This window comes from Microtus oregoni, unplaced genomic scaffold, assembly GCF_018167655.1.
Source record: "Microtus oregoni isolate MIOR12 unplaced genomic scaffold, Mior012 000007F_ref0000211, whole genome shotgun sequence".
Classification (NCBI taxonomy): Eukaryota; Metazoa; Chordata; class Mammalia; order Rodentia; family Cricetidae; genus Microtus; species Microtus oregoni.
In genome coordinates this window covers 40,238,416-40,263,660 of record NW_024543066.1, presented here as the reverse complement: position 1 = coordinate 40,263,660, position 25,245 = coordinate 40,238,416, and the positions used below count along the sequence as shown (strand labels likewise).

Sequence of the window (25,245 nt, the reverse complement as noted above, 5' to 3'; positions counted from 1 at the left end):
GGAACTTAAAAAAAAAACAAAAAAAAAACATCTTAAAGATCTCATTTATAAGTGAGCAGTTCCAATCAGGGCTTGTTAATATAGTTAAAGATTCATCATCTCTGACCACAGTTTATTCCTAAGAACCAAGAATAAGAAGGGGTGGGTGGCTCTGAGGTAGTGAATATCTGTGCCGGTGTGAAAGACACTTGGAGGTAGCTAGGGATCCTGTCATTTTGTGGAGGAAACTTGGAGCCTGGAGCCTGTATCCTCGGGGACAAGGCAAGTAATTATATGCGGGGTAACTTCTCACAGGAGGAAGATGCTTCAAAAGTGAGCAGCGGAGTCTGCGAGGGTTGCTACGGTAACTGAAGCAAAATTGATCCTGTCAGCTTTCACCTTCTACCTTCACACAAGGTGTGGAGGTCTGGGGAGGGAGACAGGGAGTGGAAAGAAAAAGCAGCCAAAAAAAGAAGGAAAGAAAGGAAGAGAGAGGGAGGGAGGGAAAAGGGAGCCAGGGAGGAAGGGAGACACAGAGAGAGAGAGAGAGAGAGAGAGAGAGAGAGAGAGAGAGAGAGAGAGAGCAGAGGGGCCAGGCATTTTAGCCAAAAGGGAATTATGGGGGATAGGAAAGATAGCTCAGTGGTTAAGAGGACTTACTTTATGATTTTGCAGAGACCTGAGTTCCGTTCCCAGGACCCATGTAGGGCAGCTCACAGTCACCTGTAACTCCAACCAGGAGATCCATTGACCTCTGCTGGCCTCCATAAGCACCTATGTACACGTACCCACTTGGTACACGTATGAACACTTAGACCACACATGCACATAACAATAAGGAAGTCTTTTTAAAAGGAATCACAGACTAAATGGCTGCATCTGGGACTGATTAGGGGACTGAGGAGGCATGTTGCTCTCCCATGCTGCTCTCCCTCTGACAAAGCTACTAGGAAGCCAAAAGCTTGACAGGATGGAGGAAGGGGAAAGAGGAAAATATCTCTCTGGCAGGATAATTTTCCTCTTCGAAACAAGTAAATGTTCCTATCCTTGCCATATTCAAAATCTTTCATAATTTCTGAGGCGCTATCAAATTAAATGGAAACTGTTGTTAAGTCCAGCAAACCAGACAGCCCAAGAAGATGATTTTCCTATCTAGACACACCCACTGCCTCACCGGGGTTGAAGAAGAACCCTGAGTCTCAATACCAACGCTAGCAATAGAAAGAACAGAGGTGACAGAAGTAATAGTCGCTGAGGGTTTTATCTGCATCAAACTTACAGTCACCCGTGCAGCCATGAACACTGACTGTCCTGCTTCATTCTTATTCACCTTGTCACAAGCGCCATTGAAGAATTGCCTCATGCAGGTGTCCCTTGAGCATGTCCATGAGACATTGTCTTGATTTCTAATTGATGTGAGAGGGCCCAGTCGACTGTGGGTGTCACCACCCCTAGCCAGGGGGTCTCTTTATAAATAAACAACATTTATGTAAGAAATGTTGTTAGGAGGCCACTTGTTTGTTTCCCTGCTGCCTGGCAGCTCAGACCTGAAATAATCACACAGAAACTATATTATTTAAATTACTGCTTAGCCCATTAGCTATAGCTTCTTATTGGCTAACTCTTACATATTAACTTAACCCATCTCCATCAATCTGTGTATCACCACGTGGCTGTGGCTTACTGGGTAAAGTTTCAGTGTCTGTCTCCGGCTGTGCTCCATGGCTTCTCTCTGACTCTGCCTCCTTTCTTCCAGCATTCAGTTTAGTTTTCTTCACATACCTAAATTCTGCCCCATCAACAGGCCAAGGCAGTTTTCTTTATTAACCAATGGTATTCACAACATACAGAGAGGAATCCCACATCAAAGAAATACAGTTACACATGCCAGAGATTAAGCCAGAGAGGAAGCCAACAAGACATTTCCATGTGACTTTGGCTTGAGTTCCTGCCCTGAGTTCCTTCAGTGACTGACTATGACCTGAAAGTCAATGCCAAATAAACTGTTTGATCCTCTAAGTTGCCTTTGATCAGAGTGTTTTACAGCAACAGAAAGCCAACTAGAACAAACATCTTACACAAGCCTCCCTCTATCAATGGGCCATATCTATAGACACTGCCTTTATCTTCTACCTTGAGTCTGGCCTGTGCTCAAGGAGATCTCCCATTAACAGCCACTTTCTTTGTTTTCTCAGGACACTAACTTGGTTATTGCTGGTGCTCATCTTGTCTTGTGACTGTCTGCTCAGTGCTGGGGGCAGTGCTTCCCCACCTACAGAGCCTCTGTAGTGACGACGAACAAGACCTTCCAAACGGAAGGGCACCCTGACACTCCTGAACTGAATGGCACTTAAGGAATTCTGATTTTGACTTTTCAGTCTCCACCTTCCCAGCTGTGTGGCTTTAATCTCAGGGTCCGCTTCCCCTCAAGATGGATGAAGGGAAACTGCATTTATGATGCTTCCTTGGGGATTTATTAGCTTATGCCAAAAGGACAGTAGAGGAAATGTCTGAGGCACACTCTGATCACTTGCTTAATACATATGAGCTGTCACTCATACTGAACATCTTAGTTCTCAACAAAGAAGCTTCATGATCGGTCCCCACATGCCACAGTGATTCTTCCTCCCTGTCACTAGAGTCGTACCAGTGAACTGTGAGGTGAACCGTGTGCTTGAATTTGCTCTCTTCTGAATGCAGCAGACTCCATCTCCCAGCTCTGCGACCGTAGGCGTGCTCTGGACAATAGTTTCCATGTTGGGCCACAATGGGACTGTCTTAGAGGGGATGTTTCATGGATTTAATGAAATTAAATTTAATTTCATTTTATCCCCCCCAAAACATCTAAAAAATACCCCTTTCTGAGCTCTTTAGAACAAACTAAATAGGTTTGAAATCAGGCAGACCAAGACTCAATGACCCTGGTTCCATCTTCCATTGCCTGTTTATCAGGAGATTGACTGAGAGCTGCAGCTGGCACTAGCTGAATCCACTTGCTGCGATTTCACTTTATCATTTTAGGCAAGTCAATTCCATTCACTGCCTCAGTTCCCACCCCTAAAAGGAGGACCATTGAGAGATTCAGAAGAGACAAACACGGTGGACAATTTAGCCCAAAGCCTGGCAGAGCCTCATCACTCATTAATAGTCTATGTTCAGTGCCACTCAGGGTGGCAAAAACCCTGACTCAATGACTTAAAAGAAAGGAAGGTTTATCATTGATCCAAGTTTCAGCCCTCACACAGGGCACTCCGTCAGGCCTGTGGGGAGGTCAAATATCACAAAACAAAGCTGCCTATTTCATGGCACCTTGACAGCAGAGTGGAAGGCACACCACAGTGACATCTAGCAGGCCCCACCTACGAAGTGTTTCTTCACCTCCCAGCAACACCAAAGGTTAGTGACCAAGCTGCCAACATAGAGCCAATGAAAGACATGCAAGATCCAATTATAACAACTTCCTTATGTATGTTTATCCAATAGCTACCTATATCTTCAATGACTTATCTGTTCTTAAATAAATTGTTCTCAAGATTAAGAACCAGGTCTTTTTAAAAAAAAAGGTTTTTCTTTATTTTTCTTTTTAAAACAAAACAATATTATTTTACATACGAATCCCAGTTCCCTCTCGCTCCCATCGTCCCACCTTCTTCCCACCCCACCCCTATCCACTCCTCAGAGAGGGTGAGGCTTCCCATGGGGAGTCAACAAAGTCTGTCAAATGATTTGAGGCAGGACCAAGGTCCTCCCCCTGTATCTAGGCTGACAACATATCCCTTCACAGGGAATGGGCTCCAAAGAGTTAAATCGTGCACTAGGGATAAATACTGATTCCACTTCTAGTGGCCCCACAAACTGCCCAAGCCACACAACTGTCACCCACATTCAGCGGGCTTAGTTTGCACTTATGCTGGTTCCCCAGCTGTCAATCCAGGGTCACCAGCTCGATTCTACTGTTTCTGTGGGTATTCCCATCATGGTCTTGGTCCCTTTGATCATAATATTGCTCCTCTCTCTCTATGACTGAACTCCAGGAGTTTAGCCCAGTGCTTAGCTGTGGATCTTTGCATCTTCTTCCATTAGTTACTGGATAAAGAAGAACCAGGTCTTAAAGGCTATATTTTGTCTGTCCAGACCACTCTAAATTATCTTTCCAACAGAGTTTCCTGTTTTCTTTGCTGCTCTGTTGCCTCAAAATACCAGGGTTTCACAATAGAGAAAAGTATACTCCAGGCTTTATAAGCAGCTCAGGGCACCTGCCCACCATGGGTACTACCACCTGGTGAAACATCTTCTAGAATGGCTACCTGGCTCCTCCTTCCTGCATCCTGTCTGCACATGTGCTGTTATTTACAACTCTTGGCCAAGGGAACCCTTTTGTTGACGCTTTTGCATCCTGTCCCATATGCCAAGCATTTTCTTTCTCCCTGCCGCGGCTGGCACTCTGCAAGGCTTCCGATCCAACAGTACTGGCAAGACAAGTGGAACACCCAATTGCGTTCACAGTAGGAAACATCATGGGTATTTTCCCTAGGTGAACATGGTCTGTCTTCCTTCCGCTCTCGCTTTTCATCCCCTTCTAAGTCAGGAAGTTCTTCAGAAAGTGCTGGACATTTTTTGAGGATTTGTTGAGCCATTTGGGAAAATGGTACAACTCTTAGAAATACACATTGAAATATGCATGTGTTTCTTTTTATATTTTTCTTCAATGTTTTATGTATGGGCATTTAGTCAGCTTGTATGTCTGTGCGTCAGGTACACGCAGTGGCCACAGAGGCCAGAAAAGCATGTTAGACGCCCTGGAGGTGGAGTTACACCTGTCTGTGAGCTGCCTTGTGGGTTCTGGGAACGGGTTCTTAACCACTGAGCCATCTCTCTGATTCCTAAAACGTGTTTCTCGTTTACCCACTAACAACCTTCTAGAGCCTCTGCACATGCTTCTCTTGAAGCACTGCTGACACTAAGCACCATACTCCTCCTTGACTCAGGATGGGGTTGTGCTTGGTGAACCATCACACTGGTGAGTGGTGCTGAAAACAGGAATATCGTTTGTATATTGTTGCTATTGTGGCCTTCGGACTCCCCATCCATCCTTGTGTGCACACAACACCATGATTGCAGTTCATAAAAACGGGCTCAGCTATTCAAGGTGCCAGAGATAGTCTGGCAGCCTCAAGGCTAGAACGGAGATGCTGGTATTTTTGCTTTTCCATCAAGCCAATTCAAAACAATGAGAAAAGTATCAATGGCTATTTTGGGCACATTGGTATCTATGAAGTGAATTAATTAATTAATTAATAATAAACCCAGTGAGGATGAGCAAAAAATGCAAACATTGCTACCCACAGTCATTGACACTATCTGGAAAACCACACACCACTCCGTGAATGAATATTTACCCGCAAGAGGCTCGGTCATGGAAGACATGGTGGTGAATCACAAACATGGCGCCAGCCCTCACTGACTGAACCCTACAGGTGGGGCGTCATGGTGCAATAAAGAAACATACTTTGGTCTTGTTCAGCATCTTTGGCTCTCAGAGTCTGAAACTCTTGGGAATATTTTTTTTTTCACCTCAAACAACTAAAGAATTGGAGTGTCTTTCCTTAAAGATTTGATCTTCCGGGGCTGGAGAGATGGCTCAGAGGTTAAGAGCATTGTCTGCTCTACCAAAGGTCCTGAGTTCAATTCCCAGCAACCACATGGTGGCTCACAATCATCTATAATGGGGTCTGGTGCCCTCTTCTGGCCTGCAGGCATACACACAGACAGAATATTGTATACATAATAAATAAAAAAAAAAGATTTGATCTTCCATCCTGGGTTCTTAAACCAGCCTGAGCTGGCCAGAAGAGTGGAAGTAGCTTCTATTATTCACAAGCTCCTCCCAGGTTTTTGGTAGTAAGGAGATTGTGAGAAAGTTCCCAATAATCACAGAATGAGGGCTGGTTGCCAGGGAACCCAGCCTGTGGTGGGGGAGGGGTATGGATCTTCAGCCCCAGCCTTTAACGTCTAGGTAGAGGGGAAAGAGCCTGAGGGTCAAGCTGATCTGGAATGGTTGATGACGTAGTAACCTACATATGAATGATAAATTCTGAGAGAGAGAGAGAGAGAGAGAGAGAGAGAGAGAGTCTAGAACCCCGTCATTTTGCTGAACACATCTATGAGTCAAATGGAGTCATATCCCATTTCTACAATGACAGGAACTCCCAGAACTCAGAGTCAGTCTGTGCAGCTCTCAATCTGGCTCTGATTCCTTCCTTTGTAATTAAATGGTAATAGTAAGCAAACTATTTCGCTACGTTCTAGGAACTCCACTGACAAATAACCAAACCTAAGGAAGTGACCATGGAGTCCCCATTTGATAACTGGTCCGTCCCAGGTTCCAGAGGCCAGACTTGTTATGTCCATGTCAAGGAAGAGGCAGTCTTAGGAGTCTGAGACCCATGGGGCCTTGTGTTAATGCCATGACAACAGTAACACCACTCCTTCAAATTGCAAACCAGATGGCTGGTGCTGGATTGGTTGACATAAGGAACAAAACTCACACATCTGTTGACAAAGTGTCCTGTGCTGTGCTGAGTGTTGAGCACAAGTCCCATCCCCTGCCCAGTGTGCTCTGAACATCTTTGCTGACTAACGGTCCTTACAGACCTATCTACTACAGAAGGTGTGACATCATCACACATAACCTGGCTATATCAGTGTGCTTAGAAGCATCTCTGGATCCCTCCCCTTATTCCCTAGCTCAGGTCCTTAAAGGTACACAGGCTCTGTTGGGTGCCACTAACAATGAAAAGCAAAAATCAGAAAACCGGGCACCAAAAGCACGAACTGGCCCCCCTTGCGGAAAATTCTTGACTTCTTTAAGACATAAGTTTTAGTTTTTATAAATTCCCACATGTAATGTTTTTGTGTAACATCCTTCAAAAACAGCATCAGATAAAGTGAAAAGTCACAGCTTCCAGCTGCCCTGCTAACCAGCTGAGGGACCCTGAGGGAATCAGTTAACGCCTTTTGTGCCTCAGTTTCTCCATCTGTCAGATATGGAAGAGAAGCAGTGTTGGGGTCCCAAGTGTCATGAGACTGGATGAGGGGATGGATGACATCTTACACATATCTGAGCCGGCTAAGTATTATTTTTATCACAAATGGCACTGGCTGAACAGACATACTGTTCATATCGGTAATAAAAGGGGTTAGTCTGGGGATTGCTGGCTGCCAGCCTAGCCTCAGGTTCACTGAGAGACTATCTTTCAAGGACATAGGGTAGAAAGCGTTAGACTGTTAATGTTCCCCTTTGGCCTCCACAAGTGTGCAAAGGTTTGCATAGCCACACATGTGCTCCCACATCACAGCTACGTACAAGCACACATACATACGCGTCCACCCACATAAGCATACATAGAAAAAGACTCTTTCGCATATAACTCACTAGTCTCCTTTTATTTATGTTTTAATGATATTTCCTTATTTTAATAAAGTCTGTGAGACTAGATTTTTTTTCAGCTTTCAGAGAAAGGGTTTTCCTGTGTGGTTCTTGCTGTCCTGGAACTTGTTCTGTAGACAGGCCGGCCTCAAACTCATAGAGATCTACCTGCCTCTGCCTCCCGACTGCTGGGATTATTGGTTTTAGTTATGTGTGTCTCTGTGTGTTTATCATGTGGGTGCAGTACCCATGGAGGTTAGAAGAGAGCATTGGACCCCAGGAGCTGGAGCTATAGGCAATTGTGAGCCTCGTAGTGTGGCTACTGGATGCTGAATTTGAGTTCTCTGTAAGAGTAGCATGTGCCTATAGATGCCACGCCATCTTCCCAGAGCCTTTCATGTTCACTTTTAAATCTAGAGCTAGCTTTTGGCAAGAGCTATGGGAATTCTTGCTTTTGTCATCTCTAATGATGGAGCTATTCAGCTGCTCCACAGCACACCCCGAGGAAAAGCCTGGCGCATATGCTTATCAAAGATTCTCATATGCTCGTGTTGCCTTTTCACAGTGGGATCTGAGCGCCTTCATCTCTCGGGTTATTTTAATGTATGACCCTCTCCAAGGACAGTTCTCTTTCTAAGGATAGCAAGATGGATTGGTCCTTCTAGCCAGGTCATCACACCAGACCAAGTGCAGAAAAGACAGCTTAGCCAATGGGACTTGGTAACCTTCCCCGTGGTTGCATCTTCGACTTGATAACCTTCCTCCCATGGTTGCACACTTCTCAGTGTGCCCCCATAACACTGTATCCACCCCTCCCCACAACACTGAGAATTACTCATGCAAGCATAGCCATGTGTGTTTTATATCTGCGCGCTAGGATCTACACTCAGGCCCTCAGGCTTATTCAGCAAGCATGGTTAGTCATGGAGTCATCTTTCCGGTCCCCTCCCCCCCCCCCCCCGCATTGCTTTTAACCCACCTTCTGCTTGCCAGCTTGCCACAGCTCTTGCACCTGATCCCTGTGCCATGCCCAAGTACTTTGAAACCAGCTTCTCGGCTCCTTCACTCGTCCTCATTGTCTTCTGCTGAGAGTTACAAGCACTAAGACCCACGTGATACCAGAGAGCGACAGACAGCAAGGTGTCACCTGATTCCGGCCTTCTATGCATAAGAGCAGCTTGCCTTCCTTTGCTCAGAAGAGGAATTCATGACACCACCTGGGCTGAGCCCTCTGCAACCAGGAGGCAGTAATTTTTTTCAGAAATCCTTTAAATTCCAACAAAGCCATTACTTTTCCTGCTCAAGAGAGGCCCACACCATGTCCTAACCCACACTTTCAGGTTGTTATAACACTAACGAGAAAACGATTCTATGCCATGGGCAACATGCATGCGTGTGTGGGTTATCAGCTCACAACAAGAAGGGAAGAGTCTAAAGCAATGATTCCCAACCTATGGGTTATGACCCCCTCTTGGGACTCAAATGACTCTCTCACAGGGGTCACAAATCAGATATCCTACATATCAGATATTTATATGACAATTTATAAGAGTAGCAAAGTCATAGTTACGAATTAGCAATGAAATAATTTTATGGTTGGGGGTCATCACAACATGAACTGTGTTAAAGGGCTGCAGCGTTAAGAAGGCTAAGAAACCCTGGTCTAAAGGCCTGATGAACTGAGCTAGTGGGAGGTGCACGAGCGAGCTGCCACAATGAGGGGCTATGCAAGGTTAGACTTCAAACTTCCCTCAGAATAGTTTTAGATGGCAAAGAGACATCAATGCCTCATCCTTCGAGAAAGACTCGAGGTGAGTGGGCCGGACCCTGGTGGGAGGGGGATCTTTGTTTCCTTTAATGGATTGCAGTAGGTAGTACATGCAGAGGAATTCACTATGCTTGAATGTGAACACTTGACACATTAACATTCAGGAAAGGTGTGTGCTGCTCCCACTCCCAATTTTGCTCACTTTTAAAATTATAAGTAATATTTAAATATGTACAGACATAAACCAAGATTCTATAATTTCTCTAAAGTCACCAACTCCAACTAAATGCTTTAACCAAATGCAGGTGGCATCCTAAAAGCCATTCCAATCCCCGACATTGATTTAATACTTGGACATTAATGACATGTAGTATCACCTTCCATCCTCTTTCTGCCTTGGATATTGAAAAGTGCAACTGGTGGGGTCCAGGACTTGAGAATGCTCCTCTCAACCCAAGGCTCTCTCCGTACAAACCCGCACCTCTCCTGTGACACTGCACCATGCAGTTACATGACCTTTTAATTAGGAAGACTAGTGTTCATTCCTGCCAGTCCACAAATGCTAAAATGTCATCACAGTAATTACTTTTAAAATCGAACATCAAAACCATGTGACTGTATTATTTGTTGTAGGAGGAACATTTAGGTAACCCAAAGCATGCTGGTCCTAGTTGCCCCATCATAAAATAATGAAATACAGTATTGAAAGTAATGGTATCTTATCCCACTCCTCCATGGAAAACTGCATAGCCCAGTGGGCAGTGAAACAGACACCACTGTGAGTTCAGGATGCTCCTCCCGAAAAAACAAACCAAGTTGTCCAGTCTCCCTGAAGTTCAGTGTCCTCATCTGAAGAATCTCAGAACAGAAGCAAAAAGTCTCTCCTGCAGTCCTGTGCGCACACTGCAAGGGGAGAACCAAGCCCAGGGCCCAGTGTTCAGTGCCTGCTCTGTAGATACACACAATGTTTCCTGTTCTCTGGCCAAGTTCCGCCAAACGGAACAGGCTTCACCTGAACAGAAGCATTTCCAAACCATCTGAACTTGAGACATAAGGATCCCTTGGTCCATCCACCTTGAAATTCTGATGCTGCTGTCAGTCACATTTGGGGTTTGGTTTTGACCATCAGTCGGGTACAGGGAACATTCTGGAAAGAACAGGCCTATTGATACAAACAGAAAAACCAGACAAACGTGTGTGTGTGTGTGCGTGAGTGTATGCGTGTGGGTGCGTGCATGCGTAGGCGTGTGCGTGTGTGTGTGTGTGTGTGTGTGTGTGTTTTGGTGCCCCCAGAGGCCAAAGGTGTTGGGTGCCCTGGCTGGAGTCACAGGCAGTTATGAGCCACCCTGTGTGGGTTTTGGGAACCAAACTCAGGTCCTCTGTTAGGACAGCAAGTGATCTTTACTGCTCTGTCTCCTCAACCTCAACTTATTTTTATACTTAACAATTATGTGGAGAGAACAAAGGCTTTCAAGACATCTGAAGGTGTTGACAGCCCCAGCGCCGAGCTTCTGAATTATTTAAAGTGGATATAATGGATAGTCAGTTCATTTTCCCACTAACCCAGGAGAGCCCTGCAGAGGCGAGCTCTTCTGACACGGGCTGCAGCCATCACAAGGATGAATGAGCAGGTACTTTCCTCGGCTTTAGATACTTAATGTCCAGGGGTAGAGACAGGCAATTGCACAAGAACCTGGGGGAGAGGGGTCTCCTGAACCCTAATTTCACTGGTTTTCATATCCCAGTGACTAACACAATGCTTGGCACATAGTAGGCATAAACAGATGAACATACATGCGAACAGATGAGGAATCCATGTATCAGAGCATGCATGCATCATAAGGACAGGTTCAGCAGCAGTGATGATTTCTTTGAGGATTCACGGATTGAGGGAATCTAGAAGAGATGCAGTTGATGGAAGGCTACAACTCTCAGGAATTAGAGATGGGAGACTGTCCAGTTGGCATCTTCCACAGCCCCAGTGCTCAGAATGGTTCTCTACAGTAATACAGAATAGTTCTCTAAGTATGCTTAGGTCTAGCACTTTTGTAACACCCCATAGTGACACATTGTATGCAAACGCTTCTTAGTTTGTGATTCATTACGAGGACGTTTGATTTATTTATAAACAGTTTGGTGGTTTATTATTTGTTACAATAGGAAGTTGAAGAAATAATATCTGGTCTCTAGCAGCTGTGTCTCAATGATTTCTATTGGCCTCCTGGGGTTCTCTAATAAGTAGCCATAAAAAGTCAATTTGTGAGTTCCAGGCCAGCCTGGTCTACAAGAGCTAGTTCCACGACAGGTTCCAAAGCTACAGAGAAACCCTGTCTCGAAAAACCAAGGGGGAAAAAAGTCTATTTGTAATCAGGGAAAGGAATGTATATATTTGGCAGCATTTACATTGCTGTGATTGACAAAAGACATGACTGACAGAAACCTTGTGATATAGGAAGAATAATTTCATGACAGTATTTGCATATTGTGGTTAAAAATATTACCGGTCTGAGAATGAGGAGAAAAAGATAAGTGTCTGCTTGTATGGCACAAGGCCCTGGGTTCCAGCCCCAACACTGTTCAAAGGCTACACACAAATACAAAAGACAGTTGGAGCTATAGGTCAGCTGGGAATGTGCTCACCAGGCGAGCATGAGGACCATCATTCAGAAAACCTTAGCATCCACAGAAAATCCAGAAGGGATGGTGAATCTTGTAACCTCTGAGCTGGGAAGCAGAAAGAGGAGGTCTGTGGGCTTGCTGGCTGGCCTGTCTAGCAGAATTGGTGAGCTCTGGGTTCAGTGAGAAATTGTCTTTAAAAAAAAAAAACAAGTTGGAGGCCAGGGCAGTGATGGCACACACCTTTAATCCCAGCTCTCGGGAGTTAGAGGCAGTTGGATCTCTGTGAGTTCGAGGCCAGCCTAGGACTGTTACACAGTGAAACCCTGTCTCTAGAGAACAAAAACAAAACAAAACAAAATACAAGTCAGAGAGCAACTTGCCTTATGTGTTGTGTTTCCCAAAGTAAACTCTGTTCTCCACATGCACTGCAAGAACACCCACTAACACACACACACACACACACACACACACACACACACAATATAATTGTATAGGTACTTTGGGAAATTCTAAAGGGACTGACCTGATTTTTTTTAATGGATCTGTAAAATATCTGGCTGAAAAACTTAATACCTCAAAGATGATCTTTTATCAAATAGAAAATAAATTCAAACTCAGGCTCAGTAGAAATTCATCAACAGGCCCCAAATACCCATTAAGCTTCTTTTGTATTGGGTGGGGGGAAGGGAAGGGAACATTCTTTTAGCTTTCCAATGACATTCTCTTGGCAGGAGAATGTGAGAATAAAGAGGAAGGAGCAAAGCCACTGAATAAAGACAGAATGAGGTCTTGGCTGGGATGTGGCCCCTTGGCTTCCAGGTGGAGGATAATCATCTAAAAGGAGCTCACAGTCGCTGGGGGAAGGAGTGAACCTGAACCGGAGTTCCGGTGATGAGCTCAGAAACGCATTTTAGGCTTCCCAATAATGTGTGGTTTCAGTTAGGTAAAGATCTCTAACCTGTATTATTCTTCAGATTTTCCTTCATCTGAGACTTACCCTTGAAAATATTACTGTCATTAAAAAATACCCACTGTTTGCCATGAAAACATATTAATTATTTCTAATTTTGTTTATATAGCATAACCTCATAGCCTTGTACTTTATCCTGAATGGTAAGACGATGCCAAGAGTTGTTGCTGAAATATTGAAATGATCAAGCTAAAATAAGGGGTTCAGTGAAGGGTAATAAGAATTTGGTAAGCATGGGGTGAGTTTGGTCTTTATCATTTTAAAGAATAAAACCAGGGGTTCCATAAGGAGCCAACTCACTGGGCAAGTTCCGAGTTCAAAGCTCCTGGTGGTCATTCCGTCAATCACACACTTTCATCCTTCTCTTACCATTGGGATCCCTTGGGGCTGGCTACGTTAATAAACAGAAGCATGAAGGGAGAGAGACAGGCAAAACCACTTGTCTGGGCTTCCCCCGGACCTCTGTAGACTGACCTGTGTCCCATGCATGTCATTAACTCACCAGCACACAACGGAGCCTTATTCAAAACCATTCTACATTTAATGTCCCAGATTTGCATGTTAATCATCTAAGTAGTTTTTTACAGAACAAGAGATCCACGGCCCCGAATCAAGGTCATATGGATCCAACAGAACCACGATTGCTGGTCAGGTTACCACTCCATCTCACTTCCTCCTGTGGCTGATCTTCCCAAGCCTGTCTGTGTGCACAGGGGCTCTGCGAACACGTTGTTAACAATCCAGACCAAAGACATTGGGTCTCCCAGTGTGGATGCAAACAGAATTGAGAAAGAAATTGCCCATCCTCACCCATGATAATCTCACAGTGCTACAAGAAAACCAACTTCCAGGAGCCAGCTATGAATTCCCACAGGTCATTGCTGTGCTGTGTCACTGAGAGACAAGGAGGACAGTCTTTGAGAACTCTGACCAAGTGAGCATTTCACTCAACACCTCCCCCAGAATGTCACCTTGTCAAACGGTGAAGTTTACTGTAAACAACAGCTGTGTGGGGCAGAAATCACCTAGAGATAAATAAATCAGTAAAGAAAGGACCTTATATAAACACACCTGGGGCATTTCAGTTGCTGAAGGTTTCCCTGACTGCAGTCTAATCCTGTATTTTTACAGATGCTGTTTGTACGTCACACAAGATGACCTGAGCATCACCGATGGCCATAGGAGGGACATCTTAACATATTCACACTTTACTGCTTTGGTTTTACTGCTCAGGGCTAAGATTTGGGGCAAATAAGCCTCTGTCTAAGCTACCCATTGAATTTATCACTCTCTGTCTTGAAATTCCCAGAATGACACCTGGGATCAAATAAATAACTCTGTTCTTGAGAACTCATCAAAACTCCAAAGACTTACTAGACCTGGATGGAGGTGGGGGTTCCTTGGACTTCCCACAGGACAGGGAACCCTGAGTGCTTTTCGGGCTGTGGGGGGACTTAATTGGGGGAGGGGGAGGGAAATGGGAGGCGGTGGCGGGGAAGAGACAGAAATCTTTAATAAATAAATAAATTAAAAAATAAATAAATAAATAAATAAGTTGAAAAAAAAAACTCCAAAGACAAGTATAAGTTGAGGAAGGGCAAGGGAGGGGACAACGGAGGACAAAGTGACAATGACACATGTATGAGCTTGCCAATAATTTATAGGCTTACCTGAAAGAAATTCATTTTTAAAAAGTTGAAATTAGAGACTGATTTTTTTTTTCCTAGCAAGACACATTTATTAGGTTTTTAGCCTTAGTGGTTACATAGGTCAGATAAAAATTATATTAATGAATGTGTCTTTCCAGTAATTTTATGGGAGAAAATAATTCAAAGCGACTGTTTACCCTCATCATCGCCCAATTTCATCAAAATCTTTACTATGGAAACAGGGTGTTTTCAGAGGCTCTCCTTGGAAACACCGACCTGATTAACTATCAAACTAAAACTTTTGAATAGTGAGCATCTGAGTATTGCTGTAAAAGATCCCACCTGCTTATCCTATGTACTTATTCAAACCCACATACTGTGCAGGCCAGTAAGATGACTCATTGGGTAAAAGTGCTTGCCATAGGCCTGACCACATGCATTCGGTCCTCCAAATATACACGGTAGAAGGAAAATCTCACTACGTTATGTTTTCCTCTGATATCCACTTGTGTTCTGTGGCATGCATGCCTGTCCCCAAAGGTCAAAATAAATAGGTAAGTCTAATACAGTGCACTTTAGAATAGTATACTAATATGTACTAATACATTGTGTTGTTTAGTAGAGTGTGAACAAAGGCATGTATATGTATCCAAAGCTTGCCTAAAAGGAAGGAAGGAGCCAGTCCAAACCAAAGGGCACAACAGAACTACGGTCAATGAACCCTCCATCCTTGCTGTTCATGTTGCAGGATCCAAAAGCTAGTTTTGCCAAACCAAGATTCCAGAGAGGCAGTTCTCTGAAAAGCAAGGGTGCTGTCTTCTGCTCAGTATGAGGTGCTTCGGAAGCCCAACAAGCTACATCAGCAGTCAGCCGGATCACCACCCCAAGTGTCAAGGCATCCATATGACAAGCTGTTAATAACAGCCCCCAGAAGTACGTTGTTCACGACACTGGATGCAATTATAAACACTCAAGCATGTGAACTCTATCAGGTCTCTGTCCAGCATCCTTAAGCACCCCGAGAACATTTAACTTTCTTGTGCTAACTGTCAGGTTCACATATTTCCAGAGTGGGATTATCTCCGCCAAGCACTGATGTCAACTGGCTCTTACCTTCACATGAAGAAATCCTGCAAACGGGACAGAGGTAAGAGCTGCATTCCCTTGCACTAGTTTGTGAAGCTGTTTGTTTCTTCACTCGCCTTGAAAAGCAACAGGTGTTTGTTGTGCAAGCAAAAAGGCCCCCAAGTGTGATACCCAGCATCCACATTTTTAACAAAGCATAGCATGGTGGCTTACATAAACAATCTCAATGGTGCACACAGGCAGAACCCTGGAGCTTGCTGCCTGACCAATCTAGTAAAATTGGTGAGCTCTGGGTTTATTGAAAGGCCCTGCCTCAAAAAGTAAGGTGGATGGAAAATGATGGAGGCATTTAATATTCACTTGCACACAGACATGTGCCTAAAGTATGTGGGCAACTGCACATACATATGCATGTTATCATACATGTACATATATCTACACACAAATCAACAAAATAAAAGTAGTATCAATTATTTAGGGAGAACCTTAAGAACTGGGCCTAGAACAATAATCCATGGTGTATGTGTGCATGTGTACACACACAAATCTGCTCAAAGATGTTCATAAAAGAGACTAGAGAGATGATGGTTCTACAGTTAAGAGTGCTTGCTGCTCTTGCAGAGAACTGGAATTGGTTATATGCAAGATAACCAGCATCTGCCTTAGGTTGCTCACAACAGCTTATAACGCCAGCTTCAGGGTATCTGATGCCCTCTTCTGGCCTTCACAGGCACCTGCACTCATGTACATAGACATATACTTACACAAAATTAAAAGTAATTTTATCCCAGTCTAGTTTATAACTTTTTGGATGTTTAGAAACATGTTGAATGTCCAATCAAAGGCAGAAGAGTAAATGCACTATAGTAAACTCATACTTGAGATGGTTACACACTGACAACTCTAGTGCTCTGGGGCTAGAGAGGTGAGTGCATGGGCTAACGTGCTTACTGCACAAATATGAGGACCTGAGTTTGGACCCCAATTCCCAAGTGAAGCCCAGGTATGGTGGTATAAGTCTGTAATTCCAGGTCTTGGGAAAATGGGGGAGAAGGAACTCCAGGACAGTCTAGTTGAAATGGTAAACTCTAGGCTTAGTGGGAGAATAAAATAATAAGATAGAAAGCAACTAAAGAAGATGCTCAACATTGATTGACCTTTGTCTTCTGTATGCATGGGTTTATGCACCTGCACACTTACATCCACAGATGTGCACACACACCCACAAGTGTTCAAAGAGATCATTGACCTACCATGATAACTTATCTGAAATGTTTGGTGAAACACACAGAAGGCAAAGTCCTCTGAATATTATGACCCTAGTTCTATAAAAAAAAAAAAATACAAACAAAAAAGGCTGGGTGGAAAAAAATCAAAAATGCTCATACTGCTCACAGTAATATGAAATTTTAATCTTTCTATAATTTTTTAAAAAATTATAGGAAGCATATATGTCAAAAAACAAATACTACGTAAATAAAATTCTGCAGAGTGTGTCTCTTTTGCTGAGTAGACAGATAACAACAGACAACGGGATATATTTCCAGCCTCCCTAGGCTGACTTCAGGACCTGCCTGTCACTCAAATGTGATGGGAACCCTAGTGATAACTTCTTCTTCTTGCTCTGTGCCTATCCCATCCTTGACCTTGACTTTGATTCTCAGCACCTGTTTATATTGAAACACCCTGTGTCAGTCACCTCTTCCTTACAGCCCATGCTCTCCTTCCCCTCCACCAGTCAGATCCAATCCTGCGGTTGACCAGCCTTGGTTGGCTCACTCGTGTTATTGACAATAAATGAATTAATCTTGTAAAAAACAAGTTCGTTGTACCAAGGAACAGAGCAAGTAGATGCAGTTTCCTTAATTCATGATCCAATTGGGTTATTTTGAGTTTTTTTTATTCTATTTTATGCATAACTATGGGTATTCTGCCTGCATGTATATCTGTGTACCAGAGGCCTACAGTGCCTGCGTACGTCAGAAGAGGGTGTTGTATCCCTTGGAACTGGGGTTATAGATGGTTTGAGCTGCCATGTTGGTGCTGGGAATTGAACCAGAGTCCTCGGAAAGAGCAGTCAATGTTCTTAATCACTGAGCCATCTCTCCAATCTGGACATATGTGGTTTTTAGACACAGAGAACCTTCCTCACTGCACAGATGTGGTACTCTACCAGAGCCCACTCTTAGAGTTCTTTACTGTGACAGTTACCCTTAGCATCTGTACAGAACACTATTACTCTGAACACAGATGAGGTGGAGCCCAGCCGCACTCCAGTCTCTATAAGGTAGGGAGAGCATTTCCTTCAATTGCAACCTAGAGACCTGGCACTAGGTGGCATATCCCCCTGAACTCCCAGAGTGTGCGCTTCTCTGTAGATAGTGACACTGGAACACATCCCCAGGTTCTGCAAGCTCTGGAGATGATGCACATAGCCCGCTGAAGAACGCCGTTGGAGCGGCAGCAGCAATACACAAATGCCAGTACTAACAACTGCTAAGTCAATGGGAAGTTCAAGGTCGCATAACTGGGAAGTGACTACCAGGACTGAAATACTGGCCTTTCCTGGCGAGTCCAAGCGTTTTAGACCCCATTCCCTACACTGTAAGAGAGGTAGAATGGTGTGGCCCGCGGGCTCGGCTTATCTACAATACGGCAGAATAAATCTGTCAGAACAAAGTAGTTATTCCCTCAAAGAACTCAGGCAATAGTTTTAAAAAGTTAGGGTCTAGTTCACAACTCTTGTAATTTATACTTTGTTCTAACAATGAGATTCAAATGTCTTTCAGTGCATCGCTCTATAACATAGGAGCTCTGCCTTTCAGTCATTGTTTTACAAGGAGTTGAGCAGAGAGCTCAGACATGAAATTACAGCCCTTTCCTTCCCTGTTACAGGAGATATTTAAACGAACATTATGGACAGTGGGAAATGTGAGCTCTTTTTGGAGCACTTCTTTAACTTCTAGAGAGCACCAGAATTCGCTATTATTTTTCAGAACATCTTCAGCTAAGTTTAAAAGCCTTTAAAAAGGCTTTTCAATTCATTAACTAGGTTAATTAAGTTAACCTATAATACACAACACCTGGAAATCCATAGTGCAAAAGAAAAAATAAAATAAGGACAATACGCATATCAGAAGCAGAGGCAGGATGAATTAGGAAAAATGAAAGGCAGGCACAGGTTCCACAGGAAAGGAAGTCATTCTGCGCATCCTTTGAGCCATGTATTGGAAGGCATTTAATGTCTGTGTGTGCGTGTGTGCACGCATGCGTGTGTGTGTGTGCCTTGTCTCAGTAATCTCCCTATGATAGATGCCACTCAGCGCAGGAGTAGATCTTAGCAACCATCATAGTAGGGGCACTAGGGAGATGCTTTAGCGGGCAAGGTGAAGAAATGCCAGTGTGGCAGCAAGCATCTTGTCATCCAAGGGCTCGGAGGCAGAGACAGGAGGATCCCTGTGGTCCACTGGCTCAACCTAACTGATGAGTTCCAGGCTGATGAGAGCCCTGTCTCAATGTAGGTGGTCAGCATTCCTGAGATTGACACCTAAGGGTGTCATCGTGCACACATGAGCACACTCATGGACATGCATACACAAACACACACACAGCTTTAAGCAAAGGATACAGAATAGGAAAGCATCTTCAGAGACACTTTGCTTTCCCTTTCCATGCGTCTGCTTTCCTGGGGGTGAAGGGTGTGGCTCAATTTTTAGAGTATTTTCAATGAGACCGACTTGTATGCAGGACATGGTTCCTGTTATGTTTCAGTTCCTACTGTTACATTACTGAACACTCACTAATTTCCCCAGTTTGTTTTTTTCATGATTTAGAAACTTTCAGAATCTAAGTAACATATCTGGAGTAAAGAGTGGGATCACTGACTATGGGAGAGTCCTCTAATTTGATACCCAAGCAGGCTTCTCCTCTTTAACTGAGCTCTCTCAATATAGACCCTCCCTTTACCTCTGAACTTCTAATTATGCCCTACCATGCCATTAAGAACAAGGTACCCATACAGGCATTAACTTAACACAGACCTGTAGTACTAGAAGGCAAACCTGGAACAGGATGGCAGGACTTCAGAACAGAGACTACTTACTGTCTAGCCAATTTCTTCTGCCATTACTACACAGATTCAAACTAACCCAGCTTGGTGAATAGCTAAACATTTAGAAGTGCTTATTGCTCTCCCAGAGGACCCATGTTCAGTTCCTAGCGCCCACATTAAGCAGCTCACAACTGCCTGTAACTCTAGCTCCAATGAATACCTCCCCCTTTTCTGACCTCTGCAGTCATACACACACACACACACACACACACACACACACACACACACCCAATAAATTTTAAAATAAAATCCATACCCCTCGTCTGACCTCTGGAGCCATGTATACACACACACAAACAAAAACAATAAATTTTAAAATAAAATCCCTACCCCTCTTCTGACATCTGAAGACACACACACACACACACACACACACACACTAAAAGCAATAAATTTTCAAATAAAATGAAATAGCCCAAGCCCGAGAGGAGAGGAGAGACTGCAAATGCTTCACTGCGTGTGCATATCAAGCACAGGGTCCAGGGAAAAGCTAAGACACCTGACGAGCCAGGTTCTCTTCTGTAGCTTCAGTCACACGTATCCAAACATAGGAAAGGGCTTATTTCAATGCTAAGAGTTCACACCGATGTTTGACAATGCTGCTCAGGACCTGGGCGCCAACACCTCTTACCGATTGTGCACTCTAGACAAGCTATTATTTCTTAGCCTTGGTTTCCTTGACAATCGCGTGAGGCTGACAACAGGGCCACCTCAGGTTAGCTGCAGGTTACCCAGGAATAACGGCAGGCACGGAGTAAGTGCCACACATTCTAATCACTACCATTAGCAGTATTCAAATAGCAGAGTTAAATTTTCCCTTTGGGGGTTAGGGTAGAGGTTAATATCCTACCTCAGAGAGAGCTCACCTCCCTCTTCCCTCCCCAGGGGCAACACTTGATAGCCTCTGGAATGAAGGTAAGCTACAGTAGCAGACAGTCAGTTCCAGAAAGAAGACGCCACCTTTGTAATGAAAGTGCCTCGTTTGGAAATTCAAAAGAAAAATCCACATTCCTTCTCAAACCTGTCCATCTTCATCAGTGCCTTACCTCACCCAAAACTTGACCACGCCTCTATACGTCGAAGCCCCTCCTTCTTCACCAGTCCTCACCTGGTGACAAAGTGCCACCCATTTGCCCTCTAAAGCTGCTCTGTAGATTTTGCTTCTCTTGCCCTGACACCTGCTTCAGGAACATTTCATGGTTTGGGGGAAAGTGGAGGGGACTGAACCATCCCAGCTGACGAACACCTGAGTTCCTACTTTATAGACTACTTTTCTCCTCCTCCCAAGTCATTTTTGCACAATATAATGGGATCAAATCGTGTCTCCTAATAATGGCTGCGTGATTTCGTTTCTTCAACAGAATATATTCACAACCCCCAGCTCACCGCCGCCACCTCGGCTGTGCTACCCTGTCATCTCATAACCGGGTGCTCCTGAACATAACCTTTCTGTCTACACAGAAGGCCTAGTGCCTTCTGCAGAGAGTGCCAACCACCCATTGGGAGCCAGTCCAAATGTGTACTCTCTGGCAGACACTTCTAGATTCCTTCCACTCTCCCATCTCTTGGCTCCCACTGACCTCGATCCTTTTTGCATTAAATGCTCAGTGCTGAATCACTATCATTTATTATCTGCTAGATTCTTTTCTGGGAAGTACAGAACCTCACCTTTTTTTTAAGCTCCTGGCGCAGAGCCTGCCTAGCACACAGTAGGTGCTTAATAAATAGCTGTTCCATCGACTGGCACAGAGAGAATTAAAGAAGTGAGAAAATGCAACTCCAGTCACTGTCGAAGTTGGGCTCGATAAAAAGAATGGCAGTCCCTGCAATACACCTGACAATCTGTGAACGGTTATGCAAGTGTGATGAGCTCTTGCAAATGAGAGGACTCTCGAGTTCCCACTTCTGTTAAATGTCCCTCACCGCGGAAAGCTGCGTCCTCCCAGATTTAGGTGGCTCGAAGAGGACATGCACACACTGAGCATTTTCTAAGATCTTACAATCTGGTCGCTTTTGTTGTGGACACGTCTCCCTCCCCCAAAGCCTCTTACCAGATTCAGGTAAATTATAGGTGCCCAGTAAACGCTGATTCGATTTGCAGGGGATCAGAAGGCCACGCACTACTCTCATTTCAGGCTAATTGGTCCTATGTGGTGTAATAGCTCCGTAAGGGGAAAAGGAAAAATCAGTGTGGACACCGAGAAACTGCCGAGTGGAGTGTTCTTTCAGTTCTGCAACCCACAGCCCGTGCTGGCCTGCCTCTTGACTCACCCTACTGACTGCCCATGGCCATGTTCATGATATCCAGAAAACCCAGATCCTGGCCAGCAAGACATAACCCTTGGCCACAACTCCCTTGTCCTGTATTTAGAACTTTCTGTAATTAAGGACAATGGGGGTGTAAAAGTTAAGTTGTGCTGTAAAAATACCTCCCTCTTCCAAAAGTCTTTCTACACACGAATTCTGGCTAACGAATGCTTTCACATCTTTTCATCTCCAGCCGTGGAAAATCATAGGACTGAATAATTAAAGAGAAACAAGAAATATTTGTGTGTGTGTGTGTGTGTTTGCTAAAGCAAGATATTAAAACATAGCATTGGCAGTGGGTGTAATACTCCTCCGTTGACCACCTCAACCCCAGCGTAAGAAAAAGGGAAAGTGTCGAAGCATGCAATCTGCTCAAATCCATCTCGGATAAGAAAAAAAGACAACATGGCCTTGGGGAAATAAATCATTAACCAAAAGTCAAACCAAGGCACCGTGGAAACCAACGAGATCCAGAGGGAGCCGAGAGGGATCAGGCTGAGGCTGCCCTGTCCCCTCTGATGACTTCTGGAGAGAAGGACCCGACAGGCACGACGAACCCGGCACACCGCGCTCCTGTCCATGTCAGTTTTCAAACTTGAAGTTATTTTTAGATGACCCAAGCCGGCTAAGCCCAGGCAGGACAATTCTCAGCCCGCTGTGCCCAAAAGCCCCTTTCTCCCTCCCTAACAAATTTGGCAAAGCTTGGGGAGACAGGGGTCTCCTCATTTTCTGCTTTGCTCTCTGCGTCGTTGGTCTCCCCCAACTAAGCTCAAACCCCGAGGTTACTGGAGTTGTTCTGAATGCTCAAGTCCGTCTGCACCTGCTGCTGCACCTGGAAAGGTGGACCCTTGGCCAGTAGGAAAGGGGAAGGGGCTCTTGGAGATGAGCGCCTCCTAGAGGGGGGCATGGGAGAACTGTCCTCCTGGATGCTGTGGGGACTGGCCACTAGATCTCTCCAGCTTCTCCTGCCTTGCCCCCAAACCCCTTGGCGCTTGATTCCCACTGCACAGGTCCCCTGGCACCCAGGCGTTCAGTCCTGGTGGGACAGGGGACAGGGGCGATAGGGCCTGCGCCGTTACGTAACCGACCTGCAGGGCGTCTTCGATGCGCCGCGGAGGCAGCGGCGACGGTGGCGGCGACTCGGGGGTCCTCGGGGCTGAAGGCTGCGGGCGCGGCTCTGCCTGCTCACCTGACGGCGGGGCTGGTGCGGTGCCCGCGGGCCTGGGCGTGGGGCGGTGCGCACTGCGCGCCGCCTCCCGCTCTATGGGTCGCAGGGTCACCCGAGCTGTGCCTCCTGCCGGTGCTCCCGCAACCACCGCCGCCGTCACCCGGGACAAAGCGGCTCCGGGGAGGGGCCGAGCCGGCGGCTCTCGCCCTAGCCAGTGGAGATGGGCGCGCCCCCAGCTCCGACTCATCGGGCCAACCTCCAATCAGACCCCAGGGAAGCCAAAGCCCCTGCCTGGCCTCCTCTGGTCGCCTCCCTCCTGACCAGGAGCCCTTCTGGGTCCCCCACCCACCTCCACCTCCTGGGCTCCCACCCTGCGCTCAGCTGCACACCCCTCCTCTGCAATCGCGGGGCGAGCTCGACCCTTTGCAGGAATCTGACACAGAAGCCTGTTCCTAAAGGCATTGCCTTTCCAAGAAGAGACTCGCGGGTCACTTGCCCGAGTGAGGGCCTATTTTTGAGGGTCAAGGTGGGGAAGGGTCGCTCCTGGAGCTAAGCATCTGCATACAAGAATACCAAAAATAATTGGGCAGCGAAGAAATTGTGGTGGACAGAACCGGGAGGTTGTTTTCTTACAGGTCGACCTCTGGCTAGCTAACTGGGGAACTGTCTGGAAGCCACTCTTGAGTGCTCAAGAGCTTCTGTGCTTGGTGGGAGCTGGCGCCCTCTGGCTGGGGCCCTGAGTGCGCCCTGCCCACATCAATGAAAGTGCCCTGAGCTGAGCGGGCTTCTAGGGCTTTGCCAAGGCAGGACCTAGGGACACAGGAGGACTTGAGCTTTCCAGGATTTCTAGTGTGTGAGAGCCTGAAACTTTAGGAAATGCGAGGCTTGTATTCCAGAGGTAAAGGAGGGCTAAAAGTGAAACAGAATCGGAAAGATTTACTTCTCCCCAAAATGAACCACTTGAAGATTCTACAAAACAAGGACAAGGAAGCACGTGGCTAGCGGTGGCACAGACGGGGACAGGACCGAACCTCCCGGCAAGATAACAGCAGTTACACAAACTTTAGCATATGGAGACCATGGAAACTGAAGAAGGATAGCTCAGACCAATCTGAAAGAGGAGAGAATCTCAGACAGAAATGAGTCCTGTGTCATGTCGCCTGTCTCATTATGTTCATGGGTCTTGTCTTGCATCTAGAATCCACTTCACTGAATTTTAATAACAGTATTAAAACTGCATCGAAGTAATATCAAAAAGCAGCCCGCCCCCTCCCCGTGTGTGTGTGTGTGTGTGTGTGTGTGAGAGAGAGAGAGAGAGAGAGAGATGGTTTGACTCTTCTCTCTGCTTAAATCTGCATTAATATAAACTCAGCATTAACTAAACACCTCAGAACTGAAAATGTCCTTTGATTTCATCATCTTTTGGACACATGCATCCTAAGTGTTTGTTAATTTGGATGAATTACCATTTGGGAGAGATTTCTTTTTTTAAAAGAACATTCTTACATCAAGCAAGAATATCTCTAGAATTTTCCCTTGTAGACTATAGGTCACATTTGAATGGTCATAGAGATGGAGTTCAAACCCTCTTCCCACAGACTGTTTTTGAAACACAAGGAGGTAGTGATCATGTCTAACTCACCATGAGCTTTCTTGTTTCGGGTAATAAATCTTGAACTCTTTCAACAAAGTTTCTCTGCAGTAGTTACTAGAATCACCAGTGTGCTGGATTTGATCACAGTGAGGTTCATTTTGCGAGCACATATTTACCTACTGTGAAATCTTTGGTTATAGAATATATTTTGTAGAAATTTTGGAAAATAAGAAAAGCACATTTTTTCATTGTGCAGTGTCTGTGAATGTGGGCTCATATGTGCACAGGACATGTGTGTAGGGCTGAGGACTCACAGATGTTAGCCCTCACCATCGGCCTTGTTTGAGATAGGGTCTCTGCTGTTCCCATGTGGGCCAGGTTAGCTGAGTGTCTTGGCATTTGTCTTGCCTCTGCCCCCATCTCACCATAGGAGTAGCGGGACTACAGGTGCCTTCTGCCAGGCTTTAGGGGGTTCTGGGGATTCAAACCCAAGTCTTCTTGCTTATGCTGCTCAGTTCTTTACACATCAAGCCATCTTCCCGGCCTGAAAGACAAAATTTTAATG

The 25,245-nt window shown here is 45.2% G+C and overlaps 1 protein-coding gene across 1 annotated transcript in view; it reads right to left on the bottom strand.

Moving 5' to 3' along the window:
* Rcan2 (regulator of calcineurin 2) overlaps positions 1–23,346 on the bottom strand; it is a 235,173-nt gene extending 211,827 nt beyond the window's left edge. Inside the window, exon 1 of the mRNA XM_041656016.1 lies at positions 23,007–23,346. The gene's annotated coding sequence lies outside the window, so the exon portion shown is untranslated. The remainder of the gene's footprint in view (positions 1–23,006) is intronic.
* Positions 23,347–25,245: the final 1,899 nt, after the last annotated feature.